This window comes from Callospermophilus lateralis, chromosome 13 (assembly GCF_048772815.1).
Source record: "Callospermophilus lateralis isolate mCalLat2 chromosome 13, mCalLat2.hap1, whole genome shotgun sequence".
Classification (NCBI taxonomy): Eukaryota; Metazoa; Chordata; class Mammalia; order Rodentia; family Sciuridae; genus Callospermophilus; species Callospermophilus lateralis.
In genome coordinates, this window is record NC_135317.1 from 63,159,257 (window position 1) to 63,168,487 (window position 9,231).

A 9,231-nucleotide genomic window follows, 5' to 3' on the forward strand; every position below is an offset into this window, starting at 1 on the left:
CAAGTGAACTTGCCATTCCTATCTCAAATTCAGGATTTGCGTGATCTTATTCATTTCTAGTGGCTTCTACCCCTTGTCACAGAGGCTGTCATTACAAGCTTTAGACTTTCTCCTGAAAAGTAATCAATAATTAATCACTTGCTATCTAACATACTAACATTCATTTCAGATTTCTTTCACTTCTTCTTCCTCTCCCCTCCCCTCTTCAAGGGTTTTTCTTGCCCTGCTGTTTCACAGAGAGGTCCGAGGTGATATTTCCACAAAGGAGGAGTGTGGTCAGTTGAGGGCAGAGGCACCTGAAGCAAGAGAGCCAAAAAGTCCTGTCTGGCTGGAGGTAAAGAAGTAACAAGTACTTAGGCCATTGGAGGCCTTGGCCAAGGGTTCTGGTGTGCTCTGGTTAGGAGGACAGCTTTTCCGCAGTTTCATAGATCTCAGGGAAAGTCACTAGCCAATGTATGTAGGGGTGGCCCTGAGCCCTCTCCTCTCTTTTCTAGTGCCACTTCCAATTTGGTTGCTCTTCCAGTGTGACTGTAAGTTTTCACACCGTGGCCTAAGCCCAAACTTTGAGCTTTTCTAAAAGAAGTCCATTTATGCTTCACCCCAAGCGGCGCCATACCTTCACCTCCTCGTCTAGAAGTAAGACTCCCCGCCCCTTTTCACACTTTCCAAATCTTGAAACCCTCCCGGGGCGAGTGCGGGGCGAGCGCGGGATGCAGACTCGGGAAAACCCGCGCCCTCAAGTTCCCTGCGCGGTCCATGACCCGCAGCAGCCCCGCTTCTAGACTTGAAGCGCTGACAAACACCGCAAAAGAGAGGACGGGAGGGCTGGTTTCCCGACCGACTCCTGGTCCCGCCGCGCGCCTCTTTCTCTGCAAGGTCCGCGGCAGTATAGCAAATTGCAACTTCGCCCGTGCGCCTCTCTGCTCTCCCAGGCCTTCGGCCTCACTACAACGGCATCAGCGCCACCCAGGGCCTACCAGAGCTCCCAGAGGCAAAGGCGAAGAGGAAGCTTTGGGGCGATCCCCACCACCCATTCCCCAATCCCAAGCCTCGCCCCGATAGGCCGCTCGCCCTGGTCTGAGCCCTTAGATTCTTTCCTCTTGCCTGTTCCCTACCCCTCCGAACCAAGAAAGCAGCAGGAAGCCCAGGGCTCGCCTGAGTTCAGGTCATCTCCTGTTTTTTGATGGGCTCAAACTCGGACTAAATGAGCGGATGTGCCTGCGAGATTGGTCTCAAAATAGAAGCAGCCTTAGTATTTTAGGATACTGCAGAAATCCTTATTTCTTCCGGAGAAAAACTCTATAATGACTCCTAGCACTTCCCCTTTCAATATTTGTGCAACTTTATCTCCACCGGCAAGTTGCTCGGGTGACGCAAATCCGCCCTTGTGTATTACAACTACCAAAATAAATGCGCGGAAATCAATTCCCTTCTAGCAATGAAAATATAAATATACAGCCGCGACTTTCCCCTTTAATCTTTGCTTTCCGAGCGGCTCCGGGCTGTGGCAAAATGAACTGGCCCAGATCTATTTGAGAGGGGTAGAGAGGCAAAGGCTCCCTGGGGCCTGGTAACTGCGAGGAAAAGAAAAGGGCCCGGTTAAACCCACTTAACTTGAACTTGGTCCATGCAGCCTGAACCCACATGTGGCCGCATTTTTTTTTTTTTTTTTTTTTAAGATGCCGCATTTTAGCGAGGATTTCTGAACATTTCTGACTGTTGTCTCTACACTTGCAGCTTTCCTCTTTTCTCCTCCTGGGTAGACAGAGCCAAAGAATATTTTGTACTGAAATGGACAAAGTCAAAGAAGGTCCCGTTTGTAATTTAACAACATGGTTTACAGGGATTTAGAAATGAAAGGCAGGGACCTGAATCAGAGGCTTATGCAATAAGTTAGGCAAGCCATGGGTCTCATCATTCATTGATTCTCCCTGGTTCTTCGGAGCCTTCATACTTAAATCACCAGTGCAAATTTTTTTGTCCTAGTCCCAGGAACATAAAAAAAAAAAAAATCAATGAAAGTAAATGCTGGATTTTGTTTATTACAGGAGTGCAAGGTAATTCTGGATGGGTTTAAACTGGCCAGCTCTGCCATCTGCTTTTTAAAAATGTTTTCTTGCAAGGTGGTAGCTCTGTACACTTGGATTACCACCCCACCTTAAATTTAAATATTTCTTAAAATATGGAGCCTACTGGTTTCAAAAAAAGAGATGGAAGTAAATATTCCCAGTCAAAAAGAAAAGGAAAAGGAAAGACAGCTTACTTGGCTATTTAAGAATCTCAGAGATTTGTAGCATGTAGGAATCTGTGTACATTTTGCCTGTCATTCTGTCAGCTGAAGATTTATAGACCACTGGACCCTTCATTGACATTTAGTGGTGGATACAGGATTTCTGTTCTTTGTGGGCTCTAGATTCTAGGATTTAGAGTTCTAGGGACCTGCAATAAACACCACACACACACACACACTCACACACACATACACACACACACATACACATACACACACAGTGCTTGGATTTTTCTATTTTTCTAGGCCTCTACTCTTTTCCTCAAGACTTTAAAGTACCTACAATAGATCTATTGTGACATGGCACATTATAACATAAGTGTGCATGTATTTGTGATGATTTCAAGATAAAATATGAAAGATCATCTATAGCATGTACAAAATTGAATACTTTATTCCATAGGCTACTATTTGGTTGCTGGAAACTGCTTTCCTGCTCCCAATGCATTAGCCATATACTTTGGAGAAGTTGGATTTGTTGCCCGAACTAACTCCAGGTTTAAAAAATTATATATTCAAAACAACCCCAGACTTCAGAGGGAGAGATGAAAGTTACTCCCAAAACAATACCTCTCTAAACAAATAACACAAAGAGAATTGAGACAAGTTTTCCAAGCTGGAGCACAGGTCTGAGGGCAGAAGAGGGACTCAGCTCAGAACAGAAGACCAGAATGGGGAGAGATCTTCTGAGGATTAAGGATCCTGGAGTCAATGAGAAGGACTTTGTAGATAAAGTCCAAAGGTTGTCCCCATTTCAGTGGACCCAATGTGCCCACTCACACCACATCAGAATTAGGATAGCCTTGGAATGCACGGCAGAATCTTGTCAGTTCTGTCCCAGTGCACCAGGCCTAAGCACAGCCTCCCTCCTAAGTGAGCAGGGGAGTAAGGAAAGTTGGTTCTCTGCTGACACCTGCTGGACTATCTCCACACTGTTTTCTAATCGTGCCCACCCTGTACCAGCAACATTGTTGTTATGAAAGCTGACTCTTCCTTTTGCAAAAATGCAGGTTTCTAAAATTGGCTTTGACCAACAGCCATTTCCTTCCATATTGCCAACAATATGGAAATATAGTATGTGCTAATATATTATGTGCTTATCCTTCACTAGTAATGTTGTATGTTTTACAGATCTCAAGGCCAGTTCTCATTTTATTATCTCACTTATTCTTCAAAATAACCATTTGTAAGGATACAGAGGAGAAATTATTTTGGGTTTAGGAAGTAGATCCTCAGAGAGGTTAAGTGGCTTGCCCAAAGGTACATAGTTAGGAAATGGTGTTGCACAGGGCAGAGGCTAGGTTTTCTCACTCATTGGCCAGTGCTATGCCACCAGGTCAATTTCTTTAGAGGAAACAGTTTATTCAGAGAAAGAACTCTGCCCTCAATCAGAATGCACACTGGTTTTAACCAATGGGATGGAGATTGTTGTAGACAAAGAAATAATAATAATAATTCCTCCTCCTCCTCCTCCTCTTCCTTCTCCTCCTCCTTAATTAAAACATACAACACTGTTAAGCAAAGCCAGATTGGTGGCCACACAATTAATATATGATCAGAGGTTTAGGAAAACTCTTGGCTATAGAGTCTCTCTCTTCAACCACTATGGAAAGCAGTGTAGAGACTCCTCAAGAAATTAGGAATGGAACCACCATGTGACCAGCTATCCCACTCTTCAATTTAAAAGAACTAAAATCAGCATATATAATGATAGAGCCACTTCAATGTTTATATCAGCACAATTCACAATAACCAAATCATGGAATCAACCTAGATGCCCATCAACAGGTGAATGGACCAAGAAAATGTGGCATATATACACATATATAGATGTAGAAAGAAGCCATAAAGAAGACTCAAATCATGGCACTTGCTGGAAAATGGATGCAAATGGAGGAAATAGTGTTAAAGTGAATTAAGCCACAGTCAATAAAGCAAACGCTGGATGTTTTCTCTTGTATGTGGAAGCTAGAGAAAAATAAGGGAAAGAATGTGGCAGGGAAGGAGACTGGATATTATAAAGACATAAGGTTGATCAGTAGAGTATAAGAAGGAGAATGAGAGGGAGGGAGGACAGAAGGGAAAGGAGTAGAAATATGGAATGAATTTAACAAAGCATATCATATACATATATAAATGTAAAAATTCACATATGTATATATACATATACACAGAATACCAATCAAACATAAATAAAGGCGTGAAAGAAAGATCAATAGAGAAGGAGAGAGGATAGGAGGAGGAAAGGGAAAGATTGAAATAGGAATTGAAATCAAATTTCTTAAATGTATGATTTTGTCAGAATTAACCCAAATACTATGTATAATTATAATGCTCTAATTTTTTTAAAAAGAATTTCTCTCACCCCTCCCCACATGCTTGCATGTGCACGCTCCCCCCACCAGCTCTCTCTCTCTCTCTCTCTCTCTCTCTCACACACACACACACAGGGAATGAAACCCAGGACCTCGTGCATTCTAGGTGACCACTCTACAACTGAGCTACACTCCCAGCCCCTCTTCCCTTTCTTTCTGAATATATAAAATTATACTCCAGGAGAATTCTTTCTTTGAGATGAGGCACTGTGCCATGTTTTTGTTTATCTGACCCTTTTTGTTGGGCAAATACCCGAGGCAAGGGAAGAGGAAGAAGATTTCTATCTTCTGAGGAAGTTCTGAGCATAAGGGGACAAGTCTTTTGGGGGTACACAGGCAGCACTGTGGGGCCCTAAGGGGATGGTCTCTTTGCAGGGCACCAAAGAAGGAGATTGAAGGATGGCACTTTAGAGTTTTTCCAAGTTCTGGCCTCTTAATCCACAATTACTCTAAACGATGAGAGGGGAGCAAAGATGTTTACCCTAAACCCTGCGGCTCTTCTATTCATGTTGGCCAGCACTGAATAGTCTTGTAGGATATAACTGCCTTCCGACAACACAAGAAAAATAATCTTTCACTTTTGAACCTCATATTTCACAGCCTAGGTGCATATTTCTCTTAGGTATTAAAATGCCCATAATATTTGTCTTCATGGGTCTTGAAAGAGAATCAAAGTTGCAAAGAAGTAGAAAGGCAGACCCCGTGTCACAAAAGGCTTCAGTTTATCTAGATGCAATGGTACATTCCTGCAATCCCAGCTACTCAGGAGGCTGAGGCAGGAGGACGGCAAAGCTCAAGGCTAGCCTGAGCAACTTTATGAGACACTGCTTCGAAATAAAATAAAAAGGAGTGGAAGAGTAGCTTAGTGGTTGAATGCTTGCCTAGCAGGTATGAGACCCATGGTTCAATCTCCAGCACTGGAAGGGAGAGGGAAAAAAGCCTTCATAGCACTGAATCAGTGTTTCGTGCCTGGTTACAAAACGGTACCCAAGAGAGATGAGGATGGCTTCAACTAAAGCAGGGGAGGTGGATATGAATGGAGATGCGGAAAAGAATTTGAGATATTCAGAAGGTAAATTGACAGGATATTCAGTGGGTTCATTTTGACAAAACCATACATTCAAGTCTGTATGTATAAAAAAACCATAATCATATCAATCATATCAATCCTTAACAAGTCCCTATTAGAGAACTCACAGTGTTGAATATGTATACACAGTACGCCCACTTATTTGCAGTTCTGCTTTCCAAAGTTTCAGTTATTCACCATCAACCACTGACCAAAAATATGAAAGGGGAGATTCCAGAAATACAGAGTTCATGAATTTTATTTGTATGCTATTCTAAGTAGCATGATTAAATCTCACATTGTCCAACTCCATCTTGCCTGGGATGTAAATTATCCATGCTGTTTAGACAATCTGTCTTTTAGTCATTCAATCCCGGTTAAAAGATGGACTGTTGCAGTATCATAGTGTTTGTGCAACCAGCACACACATAGAGATACATAGTAACTTAACACTATGTCACAGTACTTACATCAGTCACCTCATTTCTCATCAAGTAGGCATTGTATCATCTCATGTAGGCACAGGAAGAAGGATGAGGTCAGTACAATAGATATTTTGAGAGACAGACTTTATTCACATAACTTTTATTACAGTATATTGTTATAATTGTAATATTTTATTAGTTATTGTTGTTAGTCTCTTATTGTCCCTCATTTATAAATTAAACCTTAACGTAAGTCTATATGTATAGAAAAACCATAATATACGTAGGGTTTACCACTATCCATTGTTTTAGGCATCCCCTCGGGGTCATGGAACTTATCCCCCATGAGTAATGGGAGACTGCTGTAACTATATTCTGTCATAAATTTGTAGGTGGAGTACCTTATAACATAACACCCAACATTTTGACCCAGTTTGTTTTTAACTCAGGGGTTCTTCAGCATCTACAAAGTTTTGTTTCATGAATTCTAACATTTCAAATGAGATCTTGTGTTGCTTCTCATCTTCATGTGAGCAGGAAACTAACTCAAAAATTAGGCTGGCACTCACAGGTTTCCTTGGCATGTGAAACAGAGTGAATGGTTGACAATGATTCCTGTGATTCAAGTCCAGAGTCAGGAAAAGGGGATTTGGGGCTGGGGATGTGGCTCAAGCGGTAGCGTGCTCGCCTGGCATGCGTGCGGCCCGGGTTCGATCCTCAGCACCACATACAAACAAAGATGTTGTGTCTGCCGAAAAACTAAAAAATAAATATTAAAATTCTCTCTCCCTCTTTCTCACTCTCTCTCACTCTTTCTTTAAAAAAAAAAAAAAGGAAAAGGGGATTTGGTGTTACAAATCCATATGAATGATTCCTTGATTCTCATTGTATCTAGCCACCCACTCAAAATTTACTTCTCTCCCTTGTCCATCAAGTTCCACATGTCCCAAACTTGGAGCATGTATGCTATTAAGTCTTCTGTAGACATTATCTCACTTGATTCTTAAAATCAAGCCCAGGAAGGAGCTATCCTTAGTATTTCCATTTCACCTGGGGAAAGGGAAGTTTAGGATGATTAAGTAACTTGCCAAAGGTCACAGTAAGTAGTGCACATTCCATTTGAACATTCATTTTTGGCCACATGCCTTCTTGCTCATTGTTGATGTTAATTTGATGTGTCAACTTGACTGGACCATGGAATGCCCAGATACTTTGTTAAGCATTATTCTGAGTGTGTCTATAGGAGGGTTTCTGCACAAGATTAACATTTGAATCACAGACTAAATAAAGCCCACTGCACTTCTCAGTGTGGATGGGCTTTATGTCATCTTTTGGAGACCTGACTAGAACAAATCTACAAGAGCGAGAGTTCACCCTCTCTGCCTGATAGTTTTCAATTAGGATGTTGGTCTTTTCCTGCACTCAGACTGGAACTTACACCGTTGGTTCTCGTAATTCTCAGGTCTTCAATCTCAAACTGCAACTACAACACCAACTCTCTTCCCCAGTTGCAGGTGGAAGGTCACAACACTCACTGGCCTCCATAGTTGCGTGAGCCAATTAAATAGATAGATAGATAGATAGATAGATACATACATACATACATACATACTATGGATGGATGAATGGATGATGGATAGATAGATTATTAATTCTGTTTCTCTAAAGAACCCTAACTAATATGCACATTTCTTCTCCAGTCTCTCCTTGTTTTTCTTCTTTCTATAGATAATGGGCTAGAATTTTCTCCAGCAGATACCAATGCCCCCTCGTAATACCCTGTTCAAGAATCTTGACTGGTGTTTGTACATGAAATTCTCAGATGCCCCTGACTGAGCCTCACTCCCTCTACTCAATCACATCCGTTCTCTTCTACTATGCTCTCTGCCTCTTTGCAGTCCAAGAGTTGAAGATGCCCCTCGAGGTGCCTTGGCATACAGGGCCCCACTTTAGCCATCCCTGACTTCACCTCCCTCCCGTCATTCTTCTTCATTCCCTATGCTACCGCACCACTGGTCATCTGTCTGTCCCTACCACGTGCTCACTTCAGAGACAGCACTCCTGCTTTGCTTCCTCTGCTTAGAACACCCTTCCCTGGAGTTTGGCACGACTATCTTCTGTGTGTGACTCAGAGTTCAACTCAACTGCTATGAAAGAGGCCTTCCTTGAAAACTACTCTCACTTTCTTTTTTTCTTTTCTTTTTCTTTCTTTCTTTTTTTTTAAGTTGTAGATGGACACATCCTTTATTTTATTTATTTATTTTTTTTATGTGTTGCTGAGGATCGAACCCAGTGCCTCACACATGCAAGGCAAGCGCTCCACCACTGAGCCACAACCCCAGTCCCCCTATCCCTTCCTTTCTATAACACTGCCCTATTTCATTTTCCCTAGCATATTTGTGAATATTTGAAATGATCTTGTTTCTTTTTTACTCATGCTTATTTTGTCTGTCACCACTGAACCAAGTACCAAGAAAACAGCTTCTGCAGGTTCAACATTATTTCTCTCATAAATAGCACCAGGCAATAATGTTCAGTGAATATTTGTTAGTTGACAACAACCAGGATGTCAGTGCCTTGCTCATTCTTGTCATCCTCTTGCAATAGCTTCATTCCTCCCAAATATACATCCACTGCTTCTTTCACAATCCAAACATGTTCTGTAGATCATCTTGGATGGTCTCATTTCTGACTTCTTTTTCCATATCATTTTATAAAAATCTACATAAATCTTCTTATTTTGTACACATTATTCCTACACACCTTTTTTATTTGTTTACTTTCCTTTCTGTTTCTGTTTTAGACAGGGTTTTGCTGTTGCATGAGCTGAACTCTAACACATGGGCTCAAGCATCCTGAATAGCTGGGACCCCAGGCACAAGCCACTGTGCCTGACTACAAACCACTCTTTTGATATAATTTTAAATATGTCACAATTTAGGGCCAAGTGTCATATAACCTTTTTTTTTTTAATTCCAAGATGTGACACAGTAGATAATTTAAAAGGGAAATATAGGTGTAGTCACCAAAAAAAAAAAAGTTTGTCTGAATTTCAAGAAATTCTGTAGGCTT